The sequence below is a fragment of the Sus scrofa genome, chromosome 16, assembly GCF_000003025.6.
Source record: "Sus scrofa isolate TJ Tabasco breed Duroc chromosome 16, Sscrofa11.1, whole genome shotgun sequence".
NCBI classification, from domain to species: Eukaryota; Metazoa; Chordata; class Mammalia; order Artiodactyla; family Suidae; genus Sus; species Sus scrofa.
In genome coordinates, this window is record NC_010458.4 from 39178640 (window position 1) to 39205409 (window position 26770).

The 26770-nt window shown below is 34.0% G+C and overlaps 1 protein-coding gene across 8 annotated transcripts in view; it reads right to left on the reverse strand.

Moving 5' to 3' along the window:
- PDE4D (phosphodiesterase 4D) overlaps positions 1 to 26770 on the reverse strand; it is a 1509235-nt gene that overhangs the window by 1281340 nt on the left and 201125 nt on the right. Inside the window, exon 1 of one of the 8 annotated variants that reach the window (XM_021076873.1) lies at positions 3122 to 4694. The exons of the other annotated variants lie outside the window; for them this stretch is intronic. The gene's annotated coding sequence lies outside the window, so the exon portion shown is untranslated. Of the gene's footprint in view, positions 1 to 3121; positions 4695 to 26770 lie in introns of those variants that run through there. 8 annotated transcript variants of the gene reach the window in all.

Genomic DNA, 26770 nt, shown 5'->3' on the forward strand with positions numbered 1-26770 from the left:
CAAGAAGAACTGACGTAGCTCTTTTTTCTTACATCTGCTCTCCATAGACATGCATACTCTGAAGATATACAGACACTTGTTTACATAAAATAAAACATTATAAATTACCAATTAGAGTAAGATGTGTCTCAGAACACCTGCAAATGATATCTTCGTAGAAACCATAGCATAATATCATGTACCAGTAAGTGGTTTTTCACTGATTATTTTTGAAACTCCAGTCCATTACACTGACTAGCATTATAGCTATTTAAGCATGAAATGTTTGCCCTCATTTTTATTGAAATACTTCATGGACCATTTACTCTCAGCTATAAAATCACTTGAAAGGTAATTGAGTTTATAGCTGAGAAAAAATAAGAAGCCTCCTAAACCATCTTGCAATATTGACTTAGTGTCTTGTAGGTAGGGCTGAACTTAAATTGAACGTGAAATTAGGGTAAAAGGTGATTTTTTAACAAGTACTTTACAAAAAAATGAGCAGAATGGCTTGCTGATGTCCAGATGCTTCCCCCCTCAATAAGAAAAAGCTTAGCCATAAAGGGATGTGAACTTTAAAATCCCTGAAAAGTCCTCACAGTTCAAAAAATAGTATCGAGGGTCAAAGGTGGCTTTAACACAACATCATCATTGGCCTCAGCTGTAAAACTTGTAAAAGGCTGAGTTAGTGAGGCTGAAAACGTGTAGGAACAGGACACTTTATCTTATAGACATGCCTTCTCCCAGATATGGTTTATTTTCCAACAAATACGAGAACCAATTACATCCCAAATCTTTCTAATGCCCTCTGTGTGTGCAAGGCCCTGTTCCAGATACCACGAAAGAACACAAATATGATAAAACTTATTTGTGGTCTCCACAAACTTAAAGTCTAGAGGGAAGATGAATACCTGAATAACTTTGGCACAAAAGCAGAAGATAAGAAGGGCTGCAAAGACAAAACTGCGCCCTCTGCTGGATGACCCAGCTCATCTAGCTGTCCGTGGGCCTGAGGCTACTGGAGAATGAACCCAGCCCACCCAGGAGGAGAGGCGTCAGGCCTTAGAACACCAAGGGCTGGCCTTTAGCACACTCTGGACATCTGTGCTTATGCACACGTATGCTTCTCCACCTGCAGACTGCTCTTCTAAGACAAGAACTAAACTTCTTACTTGTCCTGTGTTCTTAGCACTGGGTTTGGGGTCTAGTAGATAGGAGGTAATCAGTAAATGTAGAATAGAAAAATTAATAAACTAAATTCCTTCAAAACAGTGGGCCACTATCCCTTTTCTCTGCAATCACATTTCTGAACATAAAAGCCCTACTCGGCTCAAACGCCAATTCTTCCTTACAGCAATGTTTGATCTTGCCTCCTTTTCCCACCTGAGGCAGAAGTATTTTTATCCTTTCCCTGTATTTTTCCGTAATTTATACCCCCTTAAATTTCTAAAATGGTTTTAAATGGCTAAATTCTTAAATCAGTGATTCTCTACAGCCCTCCTTTGGCACTCCCTCTCAATAGTTTATGTGATTATTGCTATTTGTGTGCTGCTTTTCTGTGTAAGCTCCTAAGGGGAAGCATCTAACACCTCCTTTGTGATGCCTTCAGCATCCTAAGAGAGGATCCATTTATTGGTTTAACAAGAACTTATTTAGCATCAGTAATGGGCTTGAAGCTACACAAAATTTTAAGTGAAACCATATTTCTAGATGTGACTGAGAGATTCCAGTGGAACAGAGGTCTTCTTAACCTCTGCAACCTTTGTCTGATCTAACACTGCTATGTTTGCTCAAGGGACCTTGACACCCAGGACTGTCCCAGCATTAACTACTCCATGTATTTTTTTTTTTTCTTTCAAACCTTCAACCACTGTTTTCCTCTAATTCATCTTCCTCCTGGATACTATCACAGATGACATTTATTGATCACCCTCTATCAACGTCTTATCTTACATGAAACAGAGTAAAATGCTAGATTGATCATTTACCCCCAAATGGCGGGCAGCTTCTACCTTTGACCTCCAAAACTCTGCTACACCTTTGGGAATAGGAGAATCCCCTTGAGTAGGAGATTCCTGGATTAAAAATGCAACAGTGCTGCTCCTTTCTCCAAAAGTTTCAGATCTCTTTATTTGGTCCTTCTTATTTCCCATATGGCAAAATAAAACAAAAAGCACATTAAATGCACAGATTTTAGCACATTACTGGGCACATAGGAAAGACTGGGTGAAAATAATTAACCGGTAAAATATGCAAAAGTTTTCTAACTATAAAGACTCTGATATGGAATTGCATACTTTGTTTCACAAACAAATCTCAAGTAGTCAGAGAATTCAAAAATCAACCCTTCGGAAAAGTTTATTTTAAAAAGTTTAAGAGTCATACTGAGCAATCTATGGCTGGTATTTTATGTGTTTTCATTCTGAAGTTTCTCATTTGCAAGGAATCATTCATATTTTCTCCAGAGAATATAAACAATTTTTTGTTACTTTCCATAACATGTCGAAGTGATTTTATTCTTGACACTATGACCATAGCTAAAAAAAGAACACAGGATCACAACAGCATATAGGTATTTCACTGGATCATTTTATATGCACCATATTATGACATGTTTTTGAGAACTCATTCTACAGAATCATCTTATACATTGCAAATGCTCATAATGAACTAAAGCTGCTGGTTCACTTAAGAGAAAACAGAGAAGGAATGTGTATAATTATGTTTGAATCAACAGCTCTATACCAACTAAAATTTTTCCCCTGTCTCACATTGAAGACACAGTCACTATGTTTTTGCACTAAAAGAAAGTGGTTCTAAACGCAGCAAATTTAAGAATCACTCATCTTACTTTCACGTCTTTCCCCAGAGTGGTTTAAAAGAAAATGTTTTAGAAAACAAATAAAACATTCAAATTTGTTAGCTACTAGAAACAGTGATAAAGTCCAGTATGGGGTTCCTCTAAACTCTTTGAAAGCCCAAAGAAACATAGGAGAATGTAAGGTCCAGTACAACTGCATTAAATATGTCTGCAGGAACTCAAAATAAGCATGACATGTTGCCCTAACAGATTAAAAAAAAAAAATTCTGGCATAAATCTCAGACAATTTGGGTGATCCTAGAAATCATTATAATCTCTCACCATCTGTCTCTTCTAATGTCTCCATTCCTAACTTCTGTTTTTCTCATCACAGCCCCGAAGTAAAGAGCCTGCTTTGAAGGTTATCAGCTCTTTCTGCACTCTTGTAGAGCAGACTTCCCTACTCCTAAAATAGCAATAAAAAGTAACTTGCCTACCAATTACTGAGATGGTTATAGAACCTCCTATTGGACTACCCTCTGGTTAAATGTTCAAAGCTCAATTAAAATGCAAATTAACACCAGACAATATAGCAATTATGGCTATAGCATGACAAGAGTAAAAGCCAGTTTCTTCCAAAAAGGCAAATTTGGGGAATCATAATTAAATGTGCAGTTATTTCAACTTTACAAAAAAATAAAAATTAAAAAATTAAAACTTCAGCCTATAAAGAAATCAGGAAACCCTTTTAAAACAGTGCCAGATAAGGTTTCTAGTCTGATCCCTAAAATGCCACTTTAGAGACCACAATTTTAGCAGTGCATCTTTAAATTTCATGTTATGGAAATCATTTTTCTGAATTGTTAGATTCAGTGGGTTAATGTAGCAAAACTCTCTGGGGGTATTCTGAGAAAGATGAAGGTCACTTGGTACAGTAACTTACTAATGTGGAAGAAACATATCTTCAGATTTGTTTAGAGATGACTGCTGAATTACCAAGAGATCGGTATTTGCCAATCTCATTCATGTGAGTACGACCAGTATCTGTTTCAGTAGGACGTTATGCGTATTTCACGCAGCCAGCCATTTCACATGATAGAGGCTGACCATGGGGGTGGGTGAGAGAAAGTCAAATTAAAACAATAGACCAATATCAATAAGAGTGTATCAGACGGCATGAGGCACCAAAGAGCAAATCATGAGAAGCAGGGGACTGTACATCATAACCAAATGGAGATTGATTCACACCCTGAAGATCTCAGGGAGACAAAAAGTATGAGGAAGGAAAAGAAGAAATTAATGATTGCTAAAAATTAAGAAACAACACACCTAATACGAAATGACTGTGCAAGAGTAGAGAACAATTAACAGCATGCTTATTAATATTAGTATTAACTGAATAAATAGAATCCATCTTCAAAAAAAGCTGTATATTCATATAAAAAACATATAAAATAACTACTGACAGTATGTAGATACAGATAAAGCAAAGGCATAATGATTTTTTTAATGTCCCTTCCTCTATGTGTTGTTACTGAAAAAAAAAAAAATACAGTCCAATAACACAATTAGACAAATGGTAAGTGCCGTAACAGAAGGAAAGGGGCCTGAATATTTTCTGAAGAACAAAATGTTCTGCACTGTCCTGAAGGGATGTGAGGTAGCATCAGAAATTGTTAGGATCCTGTTGCTGGGTCTCCTGCTGGTCCAAAGAGCAGTATCTTTAATGAGCAATGACCTGGACACTGACTCAACATCTTGACATGGCCACAAACCATCTTGACATTGCCAACCTCCATTAGAGACTGATAATACTGGTTCCTCTCTCAAATATTTTCAGAGAAGTGGAAAACAAGTTAACCATCTGCCTTCCTTTAGCTGTAGTTTTAAAGGAACAATATTCCAAAAAAAAAAAAAAAAAGCTAACTGTACAGCTAACTATATACCACAGATTAAAAATCAGACTATTAATGATACCTACAATTCAGGTAATGTAAGACTATGATTCCATTTTCTCACAGTATTCTTTGCACAAAATCATTAGTGCCAAAGGATATCATTAAAAAAACTTACTTCTCTAAAAAAAAATTACCTCTCTGAATTAAAAATCAAAAACTTAATTAAAGGTAAATGCCCAAACATAAAAACATGTTAAAACATGATGGATAAGAATAAGATCTTTAGGAAAGAAAGAGATAATGTTAGTCACGAAGGAAATCCTAAAATTCTAAAAGACAAATGCACGGAGGACAGATTGTTTACATTTCAATCTTATTAGTCATCTAAGAAATGCAAACTCAGTAACATTCCATCTATAAGTAACAAAAATAAAAATTGTAATATGTAAGTCTGGCAAGTGGACATTGAAACAAGCATACTTACATATCTCTGCTATAATAACTGTCTGTATAGAAAGCAATTTAGAAAGAGTTTTTGACCTAAAAGTTCCACAGCTGAGAATCCATGATAATAATCCCAAAAGCAAATATAATGTATGTACAAAAATGTTCCCTATAAAATTCATATATAAGGAAATGTCCAACAATGAAAGAATTAAGTAAATTATGATATATTCATAGTATACAAATACGTCATATAGGGTTTACAGCTATACAGGAAAATGTCTATGATAAATTGCTAATTAGAAAAGCAGGATTCAACATTTTACACTAGGTAGGATGTCAAACCCTTTGAGTGTGTGTGTGTGTGTGTGTGTATTATGTCCATTCCTACACACACATGTAGAAAACTACAAACTCAAACAACTACCTCTATAAAGACATTATTTATTTCATTTTTAAAAATTTTATTGAAATATAATTGATTTACAAGATTAAGTTCTACCGTACAAAGTAGTTCAGTTATATTCCACTCTTTTTCAAAGTTCTTTCCCATATAGGTCACCACTGAATACTGAGTAGTTTCCTGTGCTAGACAGCAGGTCCCCCATTAACCGTCCATTCCATACACAAAAGTGTGCATATGCCTATCCCTAACTCCCAACCCACACACACACCCTCTACCTTTCCCCTTTGGTAACCGTAAGTTGGTTTTCAAAGTCTGTTGAGTCTGTTTCTGTTTTGTAAATAAGTTCATTTGTATCATTTTTTTAGATGCCACATATAAGTGATACATATTTGTCTTTGTCTGACTTCACTTAGTATGATAACCTCTAGATCCACTTGTGTTGCTGCAATTGGCATTATTTTATTCTTTTCTATGGCTAAATAACATTCCATTGTATATATGTACCATATATTCTTTTTCCCATTCCTTGGTTGACGGATTTTTAGGTTGCTACCATGTCTTAGCTATCGTAAATATTGCTGCAATAAACACTGGGGTATATGTACCTTTTTGAATTACGGTTCTCTCTGGATATATATGTCTAGGAGTAGGATTGCTGGATCATATGGTAGTCTCTATTTTTAGTTTTTGAGGAACCTCCACACTCTTTCCACAATGGTTGTACCAATTTACATTCCCACCAACAGTGTAAGGGGATTCCCTTTCTCCACACCCTCTCCAGCATTAACAACTTGTAGACTTTTTGATGATGTCCATTCTGACCATAGAAGGGGATATCTCACTGTAATTTTGATTTACATTTCTCTAATAATTAACATTGTTGAGCATCTTTTCATGTGCTTTTTGGCTATCTGTATGTCTTCTTTGTTGAAATGTCTATTTAGATCTGTGCATTTTAAAATTATTTTTAAAGAGAAAAACATATAATTAATGGGATAAAATTGTCACTGTTTTCCAATAATGCTATACATCAAGAACTAAATATCATTTTGTACTTAGTAAATTTGGTTTACAATAACTGAGGATTACGAGAATTTAGGCAGAGTCTAGGTATGGCTGAGTAAAGCCTGTCTTCACTACACACAAACTAGTCATTTAAACAAAGTTGAAAGGCAAACATTTTCAATAATTTTGCTAAATATAAATCATTCTTTTTTATTTAGCTATGCTAAGAATCCTTATTGACTAAAGTGTAAACCTTAAGAAAAAGCAACACATATTTGCAACAATATAAAACTTACTTCTTGCCAAGACTTTATAAGGATCCTATAGTTATTGCAAATAAATACAATCATAGTCAACATTTAATATAATTTTATAATATATTCATAACTTTTTTCTCAAGAGTATTAAAGCCTATTTTTTCAATTCTATAGTTTTTTTCAGATATAATTACAAAGAAAAATATATGCAAAATATTTTATTTCTAAAATGTAGATATGTGCCTAATTAGATGAATAGGTCTTATCTCCTCCCCTAACAAAAGCTATTTCAAAGCCTTGTATTGTCAATGCATTGATTGATATCATTTATCAATGTCAATAAAAGTGGAAAAGCTTTAATTTCTCTCAAATCTATGACTAGTATTCATAATCATGTTACACTGTCATTGGAACATATGAATAATTTTCAAATGTCTTCTATTATGGTTTAGCCCAAAATTATAATAGGCCTTTATTTGAGGATGTATAGTGAAGAATTCTAAACTTTTCAGAGTTCCCATTGTGGCTCAGTGGTTAATGAACCTGACTAGCATCCATGAGGATGTGGGTTCGATCCCTGGCCTCGCTCTGGGTTAAGGATCTGGTGCTGCCATGAGCTGTGGTGTAGGTCACAGACACTGCTCAGCTCAGATCCCGCATTGCTGTGGCTCTGGCGTAGGCCAGCAGCTACAGCTCGGATTGGACCCCCAGCCTGGGAACCTCCATGTGCCACGGATATGGCCCTAAAAAGCCACAAAAATAAAAAATACAAAATACAAAAATAAAATTTCTTAATGACTTGCAGTATGTTTTACCCAGTTACCACGTCTTTCTCTTGGTCATGATCACTTATAAGTGTACAAATATTTTTTTCTTATCAGGAAAACTGACAAACAATTTCCTAATCTTTGTTGAAGAGTGCTCAGGAATCTTTTTAACCACTCTTCAAAATGCTTTTTCTTGAAATATGAAGCAAACAGAAATGGAATACTCACAGTCATTTTTATTTTGCCACTGTATGACATTATGTTTATGTGGTGTTTTATAAAAGGTAGTAATTAAACCCAAACATAAGATAACAAAAGAAGAATTCTTCAAGATAAAGGAGAAAGTTAATGATGTCAACATGTTGGAGATTATTAAAAAATATTACTTTAATTAAAAGATATTTCATTCTACCTCCTTTCTAAAGCAATTTCCAACTTTGGAAATATAACTCTGAGTAGTACTATTAAAATGGATCAAAAGAAAGATTTTTTAATACACTGAAATAATTTCTCTCCAAAGTCTTTATTGTAGTCTGCAAAATTTTAATTTATCATACTCACTAGTTTTTGGTCTTTTTGCTTTTTAGAGTCACACCCTCAGCATACGGAGGTTCCCAAGCTAGGGGTCAAATCGGAGCTACAGCTGCCAGCCTACACCACAGCCACAGCAACACCGGATCCAAGCCACAACTGCAACCTACACCACAGCTCGCACCAGATCCTTAACCCACTGAGCAAGGCCAGGGATTGAATGCTAGTCAGATTTGTTAACCACTGAGCCACAACGGGAACTCCATTTAAAAGTTATTTTTCATTGTTTTGATGCTACCTGGATTTTCTTATTTTCATATTCACCCTGGACAGTTTTAAACATCTGAAAGGTAAACTAAGAGCCAAGTGACTGTTTCCAACAGACTTAAACAAAACTTGATAAGTCAACAATGTGCACATTAATAAATATGCACTGGATTGTCAAAAAGGTTACATAATGTTGGTTCTTAGGCAAATAGAAATTTTTAAATGCTGTCACAATATTTTCATCATTATTTAAAGGTTAATCCAAGTTCCAAAAGCTGAAATTGATTACCTCATAAATATAATTAAAAGGAAAATTTGAAACAAAGAATATACTTTATAAAACAAAAAGTATTTTCTATCCTATGCAACTACTGTTACTGATATTTTTAAACGTTCAGATAAATTTAATCAGGAAAGTACAAAAATCCTGATAGTACGATTTAGGCAAATAGATACACCCATGCAACTCATACCATTATGATGATATAAAACCTTTTCGTCACCCTGGAAAGTTTTCTAATATCTCTTGTCAATCTTCCTTCATAGAGGCGATCATCATTTTTTTTTTTTGAAACCTCACTCTAGTTTAGTTCTAGAACTTCCTGTAAATGGAACTATATATGATGCATTCTTTTTATTTTGGTTCTTCTGCTCAGCATTATGTTTATGAGAATCATCAATGTTGCATGGATGAGTAATTCACTTATTGATGAGTAGTATCCCACTGTATAACTATACCAACATTTTTTTATTCACTCCCCTATTGATAAATACATAAATAGTTTCTGGTTTGGGGCTATTGTGAAGAGAACTACTATGAACTAAACAAGTCTTCATGTGTATATAAATTTGTATTCCTTCTGGGTATATAACCAGAGTAGAATACCTGGGTCAAAGGGTAAGTGTATATAACTCTATTTTTTCGATCGCAAAACCCTTTTCCAAAGTACTTATAATATTTAATATTCCTGTCATATTAGCCATGTATGAGAGTTCAGAAGCTCCAATTTTCTCTAATATTAAGTGTTAAGAGTTTTAAGTTTGGCCATTCTACTGGGTGTGTAGTAGTATCTCATTGTGGTTGTAAATGCGTTTCCCTGACAACTAAAAATATTGAACACTCTTTACTGTGTTCACTGGCCATTCATACACATACCTTTGTAAAGTGTCCACTGAAGTATCTGACCTGTATTTATTAGGATTTGCCTTTCTATTATTATTTATTATTATTATTAGTTATTATTATTATTATTAGTTCTTCATATGATACTTATTCCTTTGTCAGATAAGTTTGACAAATATTTTCATCCTTTTACTGGCTTGCTTACTCATTTATTTAATCATGTCTTCTAATGAACAGTCTAGTTTATTGATTTTTTATGGATATTATTTTCTACATCTTGTAAAGAAAAAATGTCCAACTACTGACTTAGTTCAGGCTGATATAACGAAATGCCACAATCTGTGTGGCTTACAAACAACATAAATATATTTTTCACAGTTGTGTAAGCTGGAAAGTCCAAGATCAAGGTATCAGAAGATTCAGGGTCTGCTAACAGTCTGCCGCCTGTTTTATAAGCAGCCATCTCTTGTTAGTCCTCAAATGGCAGAGAGGGAGAATTCTGGTCTATTCAGTCCCTTAGAAGAGCACTAATCCCATTTATGAGGGCTCCACCCTCACGATTAGTCACTTCCTATAGACTTCATCTCCTAATACCATCACATTGAGAATTAGATTTTAATGTATGAATTTTGGGAGGACATAAACATCTAAACCACCACAACCACCACCTTGACAAACATTATATATTTTTTTCTAGTAGTGTTAGAAATTTAGCTTTTACTTTAGGTCTGTTGTACATTATGAATTAATTCTTCTTTATCACATGAAGGAGTAGAGATTTATTTTTTTCCATATGGATATCAAGTTATTCCAACATCATTTGTTAATAAGACTCTCCATTCCCATAGAATTGCTTTGGTGTCTTCAAAAAAGCATTTACAACATAAATATGAACCTATTTCTGGACTTTATTCTGTTCCCTTTATTGGTCTATCTTTATGCTAAAATTTTACTATATAATACTATTATATTTTTACAGGAAGGCTATGGTCAGGTAGAACTGTTCTTTTTCAAGATGATTTTGACTATTCTATTTTGATTCTTTGCTTTTACATATAAACTTTAGAATGTTGGTCAATTGCTGTAACATAAAAACATGTTGAGATGAATATTAATTTTTGTTTGTTTTGTTTTTTGTTTTTGTTTTTTTGCTTTTTAGGGCCACACCCACAGCATATGGAAGTTCCCAGGCTAGGGGTCAAATCGGAGCTACAGCTGCCAGCCTATGCCGCAACCACAGCAATGCAGGATCTGAGCTGTGTCTGTGATTGACACCTATACCACAGCTCACAGCAATGCCGGATCCCTGACCCACTGAGTGAGCCCAGGGATCAAACTCACATCCTCAAGAATACTACTCAGATTCATTTCCTCTGAGCCACAACAGGAACTCCAGAGATGAAAATTAATTTGAATCTACGGATTAATTCAGGGAGAATTAACATTTTAACAATATTAAGTCTTCTAATCCATAAAAAGATCATATGTTTCCATTTATTTAAGTCTTTAGTTTTCTCTCAGTAATATTTTATAGTTTTCCATGTAGAGGTTCTCCCCATATTTTAGTAAATTTACTTATAAATATTTTATGTTTTTGACACTACTCTAAGTGGTATCTTAAAATTTCAATCACAATTGTTTATTGCAAGTATTTATAAATATAACTGAATTTGTGCTGACTTGGAATCTGAGAACTTGCTCATCTTATTTATTAGGTAAAGTAATTATTATTGAAATTATCCTTACCCTTAACCTATGTACATGTTCATATCTCCCATAAATAAAGGCCACTTCTTCTTTTGCAAGTATGCCTTTTAATTATTTTTCTTGCATAATCATATTGGCTAGGACATCAAAGTTTTATTTGATGTGTAGAGACATGACAAAAAGACATTTCCCACTCATGGGGGAAAAGCAGTCTTTCACCTCAAGGTATGATGTTAGTTAGCTATTGAGTTAGGCTTTTTTTCCTCTTCTTCTTTTTCTTGTTTTTCTTTTTTTTCTTTCTTTTTTTTTTTTGGTGATGGTTTTTTATTAAACATTCCTAAAGATAATTCTTTGTACAGGTGGGGGTAGTTGCTATCCTGTACACTGTAGGATGTTTAATAGCATCCCTAGCTTCAACCAACTAGATGGCAGCGGCACCCTTTCTTTAGTTGTTGCAACCAAAAATGTCCCTAGATATTTGCCCTGTGGTCAAAAGTGTCCTCATTTGAGAACCCCTGAGTTAAATTGAGGCAGTAGTATATATCTATGTGTATGTGTGTGTGTGTGTGTGTGTGTTTGTGTGTGTATACATATAAATACATACCATAAAAAGAATCAAATTCTGCCATTTGCAGCAATGTGGATGCACGTAGAGAATATTATGCTTAGTGAAATGTAAGACAGAGAAAAATACTGTATGACATCCTTTACATGTGGAATCTAAAAAAATAATACAAGTGAATGTATATGCAAAACAGAAACAAACTCACAGCTATAGAAAATAAACTTGTGGTTACCAAAGGGCAGGAAGGAGGGAGAAGTTAGGGGTATGGAATTAATAGCTACTAACAACTATGTATATAAAATAGATAAGCAACAAGGATATATTGTATAGCACAGGGAATTATAAACATTACCTTATAATAATTTATAGTGGAGTATAATCTGCAAAAACACTGAATCACTATACACATGAAAATAACATAATATTGTAAATAAACTATACTCCTATAAAAAATTAAAGTTTTTAAAAATTATGAAAGCTATAAGCATGAGAAATAAGAATCATTCAACTTTGCTAAGATTCACTATGAAAAGAATTGGGTAACCCAAATGGAGGGAAAGTACTATGGCCTTAGACCATGAAAGAAAAATAAGCAGTTATATGGAAATTAATATGTTTAGAAGCATATTACAGTAGTCAAATACATTATAAATTTGGACATCATCTCAATGTCACCACCAAAATGATTTTTTTAATTACTCAATCTCCTGGGGAAATTACTTTCCATGAGATTGTACCTTCAACTGCATAATAAAAACAGCATTCCAATTACTGAAACACACTTTATAATATTAATTTCTGGTATTATTTTATAATCAAAGATCAGTAGGTTCACATTCTTATAAGTGAAAGCATTTTTATTTATAAGAGAGAATTTTTATTCCAGCCACTTATTCAGGAAATGCTAATGATATTTTATTGTGGAAATCTTAACACAATATAGTTTCAATGCACACTTAATTTGGCATATCCAAAGGAGAAACATCTTCAAGATATTACAAATGTGAAGCCCACTTCAACTGTAAATGACTCATTTTTATGGATGTGATTAACATATTGCCAGCGCATTCAACTCTAGAGTAGGATTTTTAACCACCTCAAATGTACGCTCAAAATAATTTACTCCTATAATATCAGGTTCTTTATGAAAATGCATTCCAGACAATCCCTCTACTTGAGTAAAAACTGTGAATTCTTTATTTGGCCATGGTTTATATGTAGTCTGACAATTCTTCTAATCTTTCTTCAAATCAACAAATATCAACCAGTAAAATAAAAGTAGATTATAGGCAAAATCTAAACTGATCAGGTACTTTAAGTGTGTCAGTTGTCCTTAATGTCTCCTGTTTTATTATTAACTGCCTACCATTGAACCAACATAAATATGTTTACCTAAATGATCAGAGAAGTTATCTCCTTCCTAACATTTACAAGAGGAAAAATCTTTCTACTTATTTCAAAATGGGCTATGAACACATTCCTAAAGTAATTTTAAACAAGTGTATTCCTCTGAAATTTGATTTTGAAAAGAAAATACACGACTGAAAATTACACACAGAGAACACTTCAACCATAACTATGGAACAAAAATCACTACATCCTGATACACAATTAAGACACTATTTTGAAAATGCAAACACACACTCAAACTCCACCATTGTTCACTAAACTCTACCATTTTTCCTCCCACTCCAACCCTTCAAGATCTTCTTGTGTTGTTCATGTCAATTTTAACTCCCATATCATTTTTTCTTCTGTTAAGAACAATCTGTTGAGTGGTTTCATTTCTTTAACACATGCAATTCAATTGTGGTTTCATGTTAATGTATATAACAGCCTGATTTGTGCAGATTATCTGACTCTTCATTTTCTACCTGTTTGATTTCTGCAAGTCAATGGCATAAAGGAAATTCTTGCTTTCTAGTTGTATCACAATAAGATAAATATAACAACTAGATGAAAGAGGTTTGGAATATATTAGAGTATATTCAAACACAATGCAATTCTCTTACATTTTAACAGTCATCATTGAACTTTTAGGGCTCTAACTCTTCTAAGGCACTCTTTCTTCAAACAAGGAAAGGAAAATGAAAACTATTTTTGAACTCATAGTTTTATATTGCACATAGAATTGTGTCTTAATTCCAAGTGGACACAAAGACTTAAAAATTAAATGGCACACAATCTCTAAATAAAAGTAAAATGCTGGGTTTTTTTCTCAGCTTCCTATTAGGAGGTTCAGATTCAAATAGCTTCTGTCCAGACTAGCATTCTTCAATGCTGCTCTTCTCAGCTTATCGCTAAAACCACTGAAGGCAATTTTTAAAATCAAAACTAACAGATAACCAATTTCATAATCTGGAAGGAACAGATATATTCTAACTTTGAAACTCCTAAGAGGAATTTAATGATGCCATGACATATCCATAGTTCACTTCTAATTGCCAGATTCAAAGATACAGAAAACTAAGAATACACCCTTTTTCACTTTATAAAAAAAGAACCCAGAATTCCTAGATTTGGCAGTTATTCTCTGGAACAAAAAATTCTTTCACTATATCACCTTTAAGGGGGAAAAAGTGAGCAGAAAGTAGGAGGGAGAGGACTGTAATACATGTTCTAAAAGACTAGTCTGCATATGTAAAATCTTTGGCAGATGGTGTGGAAAGGACAGGTGAATGAGGCACAAAGAAATTACCCTAATTTTCTGGGAATTACAGATGCCATGTAAAATTTCTCCTTACAGTATCCAAGAATCAGACTATGGGAGTTTAAAAAAGATCAAACTGCAACTGATGGAAGATATCTTAAATAAAAACTGTCAGAAAATAGTAACTGAAATGGAAACAATGTCCATTAAACTATAAAGTGAACATTTAAGTTTTTACCACCATTACTGTATAAAAGGAGCTGGAAGAAGGAAAATCCACTCAAACTTTGTATCTTTGTGGCATTACATAAAACTGAACTGAAAAAAAGTTTAAGTATATTACAAAGGAAAGAGAACGGTATTTGAAAAATTCAGAGCAAACTTCTGAAAACTTTCTTAGTGCAGAATCTGTAAGAAAATTTCAGAAAATGATTTGGCTTCTCACTCTGAGCAAAGAGATGTGGCCTCTATGAAAAAACAAAAACAAAAACAAAAAAGCAGAATGAAATGAAAAGGATTCCAGGTAGGTATAAAAGGAAAGAAGTAAAATGAAAAGGGGGCATTTTAAAAAAGAAAAATTACAAAGAATTTAAAAACAGAGTAAAAGAATTGATTGATAGTGAAAGTGGTAGCTTTAAGCATTATTTAACTGTTCCATAAGGTCTCATAGGTAGAAAGAAAAAGGAGAATATGATAGAGAGGTGGAAAAATAAAGAGAGGAAAGTTAAAATACACTTAATTAGTGTTTCTGGAAGAGAGCCCAGAGCAATTGAACAGAAACAATAATCAAGAATATACAGAGTAAAAGGCAAAAGATCTATATGATCTGATATAATGGAAAAAATAAAAATCATTATAAACAAAGACCCACACAAAAAAGAGTGTACTGAGGAGTTCCCCTCATGGCTCAATGGAGATGAATCTGACTAACATCCAGGAGGACACAGGTTCTATCCCCGGCCTTGCTCAGTGTGTTAAGGATCTGGCATTGTGGTGAGCTGTGGTGTAGGTTGCAGACATGGCTCAGATCCTGTGTTGCTTCGGCTGTGGCATGGGCTGGTAGCTACAGCTCCAACTCAACACCTAGGCTGGTAATTTCCATATGCCACAGGTGTGGCCCTAAAAAACGAAAAAAAAGAAAAAAATACATACTGAAAGAAAACTTTCCGAAACTCAAAAAGAGTCACATGGCTCCAGAAAAAGATAAATGAGTAAAGGCCTACTTAAAGTCTCTGTTTTTCTATTTCTTCATAATTATATTTTCCTTTTCTTTTCACCCAGTGAGTTCTTATAGAACAGTTTTTAAATGCTTAAAACTACTACCTTCAGTATCAATGAATGCATCTATTATATTTTTAGATTATTTGTAATCTTTCTTTTTAAACATCTTTTTCTAACTTTAAAATGAATGATTAAAGACATTGCCTGCAGATCCCCTCAAATGACCCAGCAGCATTTCCAATGCTCCTCGACAAACCCAAGCCCCACACACTCCATCCCATGGTCAGCTCACTGTGTGTGTCCCCAAGGTTAGGAGTGGTGAGAATGAGCCTGTACAGACAGATAGTAAGCATGCAGGATTCTGAGAAAACACACAAACCTGAGCATTCAGCATCAAGTTAAAGAAAGCAAATAGGAAGCTGTCAGTATAGAGCCTGGTTTTGCAGAATTGATAGAAGTCATGCAACCTTAAGGATTTCCTCATAAGAGAGAACAAGAAGTTTGGAGAACGCACATCCATAGAAAAGATCTGAGAAAGCCTCAGACTTTTTTTTTTTTTTTGGTCATATTTTTAGGGCCACAGCCACAGCATATGGAGGTTCCCAGGCTAGGGGTTGAATCAGAGTGTAGCCACTGGCCTACACCACAGCCACAGCAACGCCAGATCTAGGCCATGTCCGCAAACATATACCACAGCTCACAGCAATGCCAGATCCTTAACCCATTAAGTGAGGCTAGGAATCAAACCTGTGTCCTCATGGATGCTAGACAGATTCGTTTCTGCTGAGCCACGATGGGAACTCCAAGCCGTAGAGCTCTTAACAGAACTGAAGAAAATAATTTCTCCCCGAAAACAGTCAATAAAGTCTTAAGAAGGTGACTGCTTCTTCAAATGAAAAAAACAGCAACATCAGAGCTCAAGGAACATGAAAAATAAAGAAAATGTGACATTATCAAAGGAACACAATAAGTTTTCAGTAGCTGGCCTAAAAGAAATAAAGGTCTGCACTTTGTCTGATAATTTAAAATAGTTGTTCTAAAGAAGTTCAGTGAGCTACAAGAAAACACAGACTCAACAGAATCAGGCAAATGGTACAAAAACAAAATCAGAAGTTTAAAAGAATATAAATCATAAAAAGAACCAAAAAATTCTAGAGCTGAATACAAAAAAATGAAATGATAAAATATCAATAGAGAATATCAAAAGCATACTGGATCAAGCAGAATCTGTGAAGTAGAAGAAAAATCATTTGAAATTTTCCAGTCAAAATAAAAAAAAACAAAAAAAGGAACAAAAGCCTATATGATCCATGGAATACTCTTAAAAGAAACAATCTTATAAAATCCCAGGAGAAGATAAAGAGACACAAAGCTTATTTAAAGAAACAAACACTTACAGCTTCTCAAAACTGGGATCCAAGTTTACATCCAAGTTTATGAAGCTCATAAGTCTCCCCAAAATTTCAACTCAAAATAATCTTCTTCAAGATATATTATAAAACTGCCTAAATTCAAAGACAAAGAAAAAATTCTCAAAGCAGCAAGAGAAGAAAAAGTTCTCACATACTAAGGGAAATCCTCTAAGGGTAGCAGCAGATTTCTCAGCCTACCAGGAAAATGTGGGGTCTTACCTTTGAATTGATGAAAGATAAAACCACCAACCAAGAATATTCTACTCAGCAAAACTCTCCTTTGGAAATGAAGGAGAGATAAAAACCCAAAGAAGCAGAAGCTGAAGGAGTACATCACTGCTAGACCTGACTTACAAGAATTGCTGAAATTAAAAGATGATAATCAGTAACAGGAAAGTTTATGAAAATCTAAAACACAATGATAAAAGTAAGTACAGTTGACCCTTAACAATGCAGGGGTATAATACATGTATAACCTATAATCAGCCCTCCTTATCCAACATTCCTTGCATCTGCAGATTCAACCAACCATGAGGCATATACTGCTGTAGTATTTATTATTAAAAAATAACCATGTGTAAACGAACCCATGAAGTTCAAACCCATGTTGTCAAGTGTCAACTGTGTATAGCCAAATATAGAAACTTTAACATTGTAATACAATGTTGGACTAACAACTTAACTCTAGTATAAAGGTTTAAGGACATAAGTATTAAAAACAAATATTGCTAAAATAATTTGCTAGTGGATACACAGAATAAAATGAGGTAAAATGTGACATCAAAATCATAAAATCTGAAATTTCCCACTGTGACTCAGCAGGTTAAGAACTAGACTATTATCCATGAGGATGTGGGTTCGATCCCTGGCCTCACTTAGTTGGTTAAGGATCTGGCATTGCTGCAAGCTGCAGCATAGGTCACAGATGTGGCTCAGATTCTGTACTACAGTGGCTGTTCTGTAGGCTGGCAGCTGCAGCTCTGATTCAACCCCTAGACCAGGAGCTTCCATGTGTCACAGGTGTGGCCCTAAAAAAAGAGAGAGAGAAAGAAAAACAAAAATATATATATATATTTAACAAAAACCCACGAAATGTAGGTAGGGATAGTAAAAATACTGAGTTTTTATACGCAAAATTAAGTTGTCATCCGTTTAAAACAGACTGCTATAAGATGTTTTATGTAAGCTTCCTAAAGCACAAAGCAGTGACCAATGGTAGATACACAAAAATAAAAGAGAAGGGAATCAAACATACCACTACAGAAAATCAACAATTCACAAAGGGAGACAGCAAGAGAGGAAGAAAGAGACAGGGAACTATTAAACAACCAGAAAACTATTAATAATGGCATTACTAAGTCTTTGACTATCAATAATTACTTTAAATGTAAATGGATTAGATTCTCTAATCAAAAGGCACAAAAGAGCTGAATAGATTTAAAAAAAAAAATAAAGACCTAACTATATGCTGCCTACAAGAGACTTATTTCCGTTTCAAGGACAAAAGTGAAAGGATGAAAAGGCTCAAAGCAAAAGAATGGAAAAAGTTATTCCATGAAGAAGGAAACCAAAAATTGGGAGTAGCTACACTTATATCAGACGAAAGAAATTTTAAGTCAAAAACTGTAACAGAGATGAAAAAGGTCATTATATAATGGCAAAGGGGTAATTAATCAAGCAAATATAATAATTATAAACATATATCCACCCAACACTGGAGCATCTAAAAGTTCTAAGCAAATCTAACGGATCTGAAGGGAGAAATAGACAACACAATGACAGCCCAGGGCTTCAATATCCCACTTTCAACAATGGATAGATCATCTAGACAGAAAATCAATAAGGAAGCAGTAGACTGGAAAAACAATATAAGTCAAATGGATCCAACAGACATATACAAAACATTTCATCCAACTGCAGCAGAATACACATTCTCTTTTTTCCCCTGGGGTCTCAGCTGTGATTTATTATCATGGCTCACAGGACAAATTTCCTGAGGAGTTACATACATAATTATCACAATACAGGGTCTAGATTTCTCACTGAATCATAACTCTTTGCTGCCTAAGAATAATAGTTGTAAATAAGATAACCCAGCTAGTCCAATGTTTGGTTACTGTGTTTTCATGAATTTAAAGTACAAAACAAACAAACAAAAATGGAATGTGTGCATCCCTCCAGGATCTGGAACACAAATCTTAATATACTTTCCTGTAATTATGAAATTTCCCAAGTTTAAGAAGTCAATTAGGTTTTACCAGGCAATTTAAAGCCCAGTCCCTCTCTCCACCAGTCACACATGTATCTATTTGTAATATGGCTTACCATTGCAATTAGAGACCTGTAAAATTCCTTTTACCTCTACTTTTAGAAGTTAACATAGCTATGAAAGTAAAGTAAAAATAAAATGTCCACAATTCCACATTTTAATTTTCAAAATGTTACTAGAATAGAGGTCAAATACATTGAAAAACCAACCAAAAGAGGTTTTAGTAAGCTAAAAGCAATTGACCATCCTACATATATTTTTCTATCTGAAAAAGTATTAAAAGGGTTACTAACAGTAAATAAAGTGTAGAGGTAGAGAGAATAAATACTGTCATTAAGTACACATGGAATATTCTCCAGGATAGATTATATGTTAAGTCACAAAACAAGATTTAGCAAATTTAAGAAGACAAAATCATAACAAGTATCTTTTCCAACCACCAGAAGCAAGAAACTATAAATCAATAAGAGAGAAAAATTGGAAATATCATGAATATGTAAAACTTGAACAACAAATGCCTGAATAACCACTGAATCAAAAAAGAAATCAAAAGGGAAATCGAAATATATCTCCAAATAAAAGAAAATGGGAAATCAAAAACTAGTTCCAAATAAAAGAAAATTGAAACACAGTACACCAAAATGTGTGGGATGCTGCAAAAGAAGTTCTAAGAGAGAAATTTATAGCAATAAAGTCCTAAATTAAAAAATAAGGAAGTTCTCAAACTTCTTTACACTAAGGAATTAGAAAATAAAGAAAAAACTAACCCAAAGTCAGCAGGAGAAATAACAAAGATCAGAATAAAAATAAATGAAAGAAATGTCCAGGTTTGATTTGCAGTTGCCCTGTTTTTTAAGTATGTTAACCCCTTCCTATATCTGCTTGCTTTAACCTGATAGGCATATAGGCCCAAACACATCAATAAAATAAAAAAAGAATCTATATTTTCTTACTTTCCTTCCCCACATTGTATGATTTTGATGTCTTTTTTTTTTTTTAACATCTTCATGTTTAGATCTGTATGCTGGCTTACTTAAGTGATTGCTTTACAATTGTGGTTCTCTCCATTCTAATTCTTCTTGCTTTTTTTTTTTTTTAAATTTAGAGAAGCCTTGCAGTATTCCTTTTAGAATGGGTTTAGCATTGCTGTACACTTTTAGCTTTTATTTGTTGGAGAAATTCTTTACTACCCCTTCTATTTTAAATTATATTCTTGATGGATAGAGTATTCTAGGTTGCAAATTTTTTCCTTTCACCACTTTAAATATATCTTGCCACTCCTTTCTGGCCTGTAGTGTTTCTGTAGAGAAATCAGCTGATAGTCTTATGGGGGTTCCCTTATAATTAATGCTTTGCTTTTCTCTTACTGCCTTTAGAATCCTCTCTTTATCTTTAACATTTGCCATTTTTATTATAATATTCTTGGTGTGGACCTGTTTGGGTTCAACTTGTTTGGGGCCCTTTGTGATTCCTGTATCATGATATCAGTATCCTTTAGGATTTGGAAAGTTTTCAGCCATAATTTCTTCAAATATATTTTCAATCTCCTTTTCTTTTTCTTCTCCTTCTGGAATTCCTATTATGCATAGATTGGCCCACTTTATACAATCCCATAGGTCTCTTATATTGCTTTCATGCTTCTTCATTTGGTTTTCTGTCTGCTGTCCTGATTGGGTGATTTCCATTATTCTACCTTCCACATCACTAATTCATTCCTCTGCATTATTCATTCTGCTCATTATTGCCTTTAGCTCAGTTTGCATCTCTACAAATGAGTTTTCAAAATCAAATATTACATTCACAAAAACTGAAAAGTACTCAAGCATAAAACAAATGGAAATTACCCAACCAAAAAAAATGAAGAAAAGAAAAACAAAGAATCAACTGGAAAACAAGGTTTATAATGGCAATAAATACATATCTATCAATAATCACCTTAAATGTCAATGGGCTGAATGCTCCAATCAAAAGTCACAGAGTGGCAGATTGGATAAAAAAGCAAAAACCTTCAATCTGCTGTCTACAAGAAACTCACCTGAGGGCAAAGGACACATAAAGATTGAGAATCTCATACTGAGTGAAATGAGCCAGAAAGACAAAGACAAATACCATATGATATCACTTATAACTGGAATCTAATATCCAGCACAAATGAACATCTCCTCAGAAAAGAAAATCATGGAATTGGAGAAGAGACTTGTGGCTGCCTGATGGGAGGGGGAGGGAGTGGGAGGGATCGGGAGCTTGGGCTTATCAGACACAACCTAGAATAGATTTACAAGGAGATCCTGCTGAATAGCATTGAGAACTTTGTCTAGATACTCATGTTGCAACAGAAAAAAGGGTGGGGGAAAAACTGTAATTGCAATGTATACATGTAAGGATAACCTGACCCCCTTGCTGTACAGTGGGAAAATGAAAAAAAAAAATAAAAAAAATAAAAAAAAAAAGATTGAAAGTGAGGGGATGGGAAAAGATATTTCATGCCAATGGACAGGACAGGAAAGCACTAGTTTCAATTCAGACAAAATAGACTTGAAAACAAAGGCCATAAAGAAAGACCAAAAAATGACACTATTTAATGGTTAAAGGATCCATTCAATAAGAGGATATTACAATCGTCAATATACATGCCCCTAATATAGGAGCACCCAGATACCTATAACAAATACTAACAGACATAAAAGGAGAAATTGATGGTAATACAATCATACTAAGAAACTTTAACATCCCACTCACATCAGTGGATAGATCCTCTAGACAGAAAATCAATAAGGCAACAGAGATCCTAAAGGACACAATAGAAAAGTTACACTTAATCAACACTTTTAGGACATTACATCCAAAAAAATCAGAATACACATTCTTCTCAAGTGCACATGGAACATTCTCAAGAATTAATCACATACAGGGCACAAAGATAACCTCAACAAATTTAAATGTATAGAAATTATTTCAAGTGTCTTCTCTGACCATAGCTGCATGAAACTAGAAATCAATCACAGGAAAAGTAATGAGAAAAAACACACCACATGGAGACTAAACAACATCTAACTAAAAAACCAATGGGTCAATGAGGAAATCAAGAATGAAATTAAAAAATACTTTGAGACAAATGATAATGAAGACACAATCATGCAAAATTTAAGAGATGCCACAAAAGTGGTGCTCAGAAGGAAATTCATAGCAATACAGGCCTTCCTCAAAAAAGAAGAAAAATCTCAAATTGACAACTTAACCCACCACCTAAATGAATTTGAAAAAGAAGAAAAAACAAAACCTAAAGTCAGGAGAAGGAAGGAAAATCATAAAGATCAGAGAGGAAATCAATAAAATAGAGACAAAAAAAAACAGAAAAAAAATAAAACCAAGAGCTGGTTCTTTGAAAAGGTAAACAAAATTGACAAACCTCTGGCTAGACTCACCAAGAAGAGGAGAGGAAAAAAACCAAATAAATAAAATGAGAAATGAAAAAGAGAAGTCACAAAAGATACTATGGAAATAAAAGAAAACATGAAAGAACACCGTGAACAATTACATGCTATCAAATTTGACAACCTAGAAGAAATGGACAACTTTCTAGAGACTTACAGCCTGCTGAAACTGAATCAAGAAGAAATCTATCAACTGAACAGACTGATCACTAGAAATGAAATTGAATTTATGTCATAAAAAGCACTCTCTACAAGTAAAAGTCCAGGACCAGATGGCTTCACGGGTGAATTCTACCAAACATACAAAGGGGTTGAAGAAGAAGGAACACTACCAAAGACATTCTATGATGCCACCATCACCCTAATTCCAAAACCAGACAAAGAGACCACCAAAAAAAGAAAACTATAGGCCAATATCTTTGATGAATTATAGACAAAAATTTTCAACAAAATTTTATCCAACCAAATCCAACAATATATAAAAGAAATCATACACCACGACCAGGTGGGATTCATCTCAGGTTCACAGGGATGGTTCAACATACACAAATCAATCACATCATATACCACATTAACAAAAGAAAAGTAGAAAACCACATGATCATCTCAACAGATGCAGAAAAAGCATTTGACAAAGTCCAACATCCATTCACGATAAAAAAAAATCTTACTAAAGTAGGTATAGAGGGAACATTCCTTAACGTAATAAAAGCCCTTTATTACAAACCCACAGCAAATATAATACTCAATGGAGAAAAGCTGAAAGCCTTCCCCACTAAAATCTGGAACAAGACAGGGATGCACACTCTCACCACTGTTATTCAACACAGTACTGGAAGTCCTAGCCACCGCAATCAGACAAACAAAAAATAATAAAATAAAATAAAATAAAATAAAATAAATAAAATAAAATAAAAGGAATCCAAATAGGAAAAGAGGGAAAACTGTCACTCTATGCAGATGACATGATACTATGTATAGAAAAACCTAAGGACTCAACCCAAAAACCACTTGAACTGATCAGCAAATTCAGCAAAGTAGCAGGATATAAGATTAACATTCAGAAATCAGTCACATTTCTGTATACTAACAATGAAATATAAAAGAAATACAAAAATACAATACCCTTTAAAATTGGACTCCAAAAAATGAAATACCTGGGAATACACCTGACCAAGGAGGTAAAAGACTTATATGCTGAGAATTACAAAACACTAATCAAGGAAATTAAAGAGGACTCAAAGAAATGGAAAGATATTCATGCTCCTGGATTGGAATAATTGACATCATTAAAATAGCCATACTACCCAAAACAATCTACAGATTCAATGCAATCCCTATCAAATTACCCATGATATTTTTCACAGAACTACAACAAACAATCCAAAAATTTATATGGAATGACAAAAGACCCAGAATTGCCAAAGCAATCCTAAGGAACAAAAACCAAGCAGGAGGCATAACTCTCCCAGACTTCAGGCACTATCACAAAGCCACAGCCATCACAACAGTGTGCTACTTGTACCAAAACAGACACACAGACCAGTGGAACAGACTAGAGAACCCAGAAATAATCCCTGACACCTATGGTCAATTAATCTTTGATAAAGGAGACAAGAACATAAAATGGGAAAAAGACAGTCTTTTCAGTAAGTGTTGCTGGGAAACCTGGACAGCTGCATGCACATCAATGAAACTAGAACACACTCTCACACCATGCACAAAAATAAACTCAAAATGGCTGAAAGACCTAAATTTAAGACAAGACACCATCAAACTCCTGGAAGAGAATATAGGCAAAACATTCTCTGACATCAACCTTACAAATGTTTTCTCCTGTCAGTCTCCCAAAGCAACAGAAATAAAAGCAAAAATAAACCAAGGGGACCTAATCAAACTGACAAACCTTTGCACAGCAAAGGAAAACAAAAAGAAAACAAAAAAAAATAAATTACAGAATGGGAGAAAATAGTTTCAAACAATGCAAAGGACAAGGGCTTAATCTCTAAAATGTACAAACAACTTATAGAACTCAACAGCAAAAAAAATCCCAACAACCCAATGGAAAAATGGACCCAAAAAAATGGACCAAAAAAAATGGACAAAAGACATTTCTCCAAGGAAGATACAGAGATGGCCAACAAAGACATAAAAAAAAAAACCCTCACATCCCTGATTATTAGAGAAATGCAAATCAAAACTACCATGAGATACCACCTCACAGCAATCAGAATGGCCATCATTACTAAGTCCACAAATAACAAGTGTTTCAGGGGGTGTGGAGAAAAGGAAACCCTCCTGCACTCTTGGTGGGAATGTAAGCTGGTACAACCACTGTGGAGAACAGTATGAAGGTGCCTTAGAAAACTATGCATAGAACTACCATATGACCCAGCAACCCCACTCTTGGGCATATATCCAGACAAAACTTTCCTTAAAAAAGACACATGCACTTGCATGTTCATTGCAGCTCTATTCACAATGGCCAAGACATGGAAATAGCCCAAATGTCCATTGACAGATGATTGGCTTAGGAAGATGTGGTATATATACACAATAGAATACTACTCGGCCATTAAAAAGAACATAATAATGCCATTTGCAGCAACAGGGATGGAACTAGAGACTCTCATACTCAGCGAAGTAAGTCAGAAAGAGAAAGACAAATACCATATGATATTATTCATATCTGGTATCTAATATACAGCACAAATGAACCTTTCCACAGAAAAGAAAATCATGGACTTGGAGAGGAGACTTATGATTGCCTGGGGGGCAGGAGAGGGAGTGGGATGGATTGGGAGCTTGGGGTTAATGGATGCAAACTATTGCTTTTAGAATGGATTAGCAATGAGATCTTGCTGTGTAGCACTGAGAACTATGTCTAATTACTTATGATGGAACATGATAATGGGAGAAGAAAGAATGTATATGTGTATGTGCAACTGGGTCACCATGCTGTAAAGTAGAAAAAAAAATTGTATTGGGGAAATACAATATATATATGTGTATATATATATATGTGTGTGTGTGTGTGTGTTTGTTTATGTTCACAAAAAAAATAATAAAAATAAAATAAAATGAGGGATAAGACAAGGATACCTAATATAGCCATTCTTATCAACATAGAATTAGAAGTCCTGGCCAGAGCAATTAGGCAAGAAAAAGAAATAAAAAACCTCTAAATTGAAAAAGAAGTAAAACTATCTCTATTTGTGGATGACACAATTTTTTACATAGGAAATCCTAAATTCTCCACCAAAAAAAAAAACTATTATAAATAATAAACAGAGTAAAATTTCAGGATAAAAAATCAGTAAGAAATGTTTCATTTCCATATGCTAACAATGAACTAGCATACAATTAAATTAAGAAAACAATACATTAATGATTTTAAAAAAGAATAAGATACCTAGAAATAAATTTAACCAAGGAGGTGAAAGACATATATTCTGAAAACTGTAAGATATTGATGGAAGAATTGAAGAAGACACAAATAAATGGAAAGATATCTCCATGCTCATGGACATTCTTACTTGCCTTTATTACCTTAAGCAATCTACATATTCAACACAATCTCTGTCAAAATCCAAAGAACATTTTTCACGGAAATAGAACAAAAAAATTCTATAATTTATATGAAACAATAAAAGACCCCAAATAGCCAAAGAAATGCTGAGGAAAAAAATAAAGCTGGAGGTAGTACACTCCCTGATTTAAAACTATATCACCAAACCGGTAGTCAAAGCAGCAAAGTACTGGCAGAAAAACAGATACATGGATCAATGGATTAGAAATGGGAGCCCCAAATCAACCCATATTTATATAAACAACTAATTTATGACAAAAGAGTAAAGAACATACAATGGAGAGAGGGTAGTCTCTTCAACAGATAATGTTGGAAAAACTTAACAGCCACATGCAAAAAAATGAAACACCACAACTCTCACCATACACAAAAGTCAATTAAAAACAGATTAAAGACTTGAATGTAACATCTGAAACCATAATCCTAGAGAAAAAAAACCATAGGCT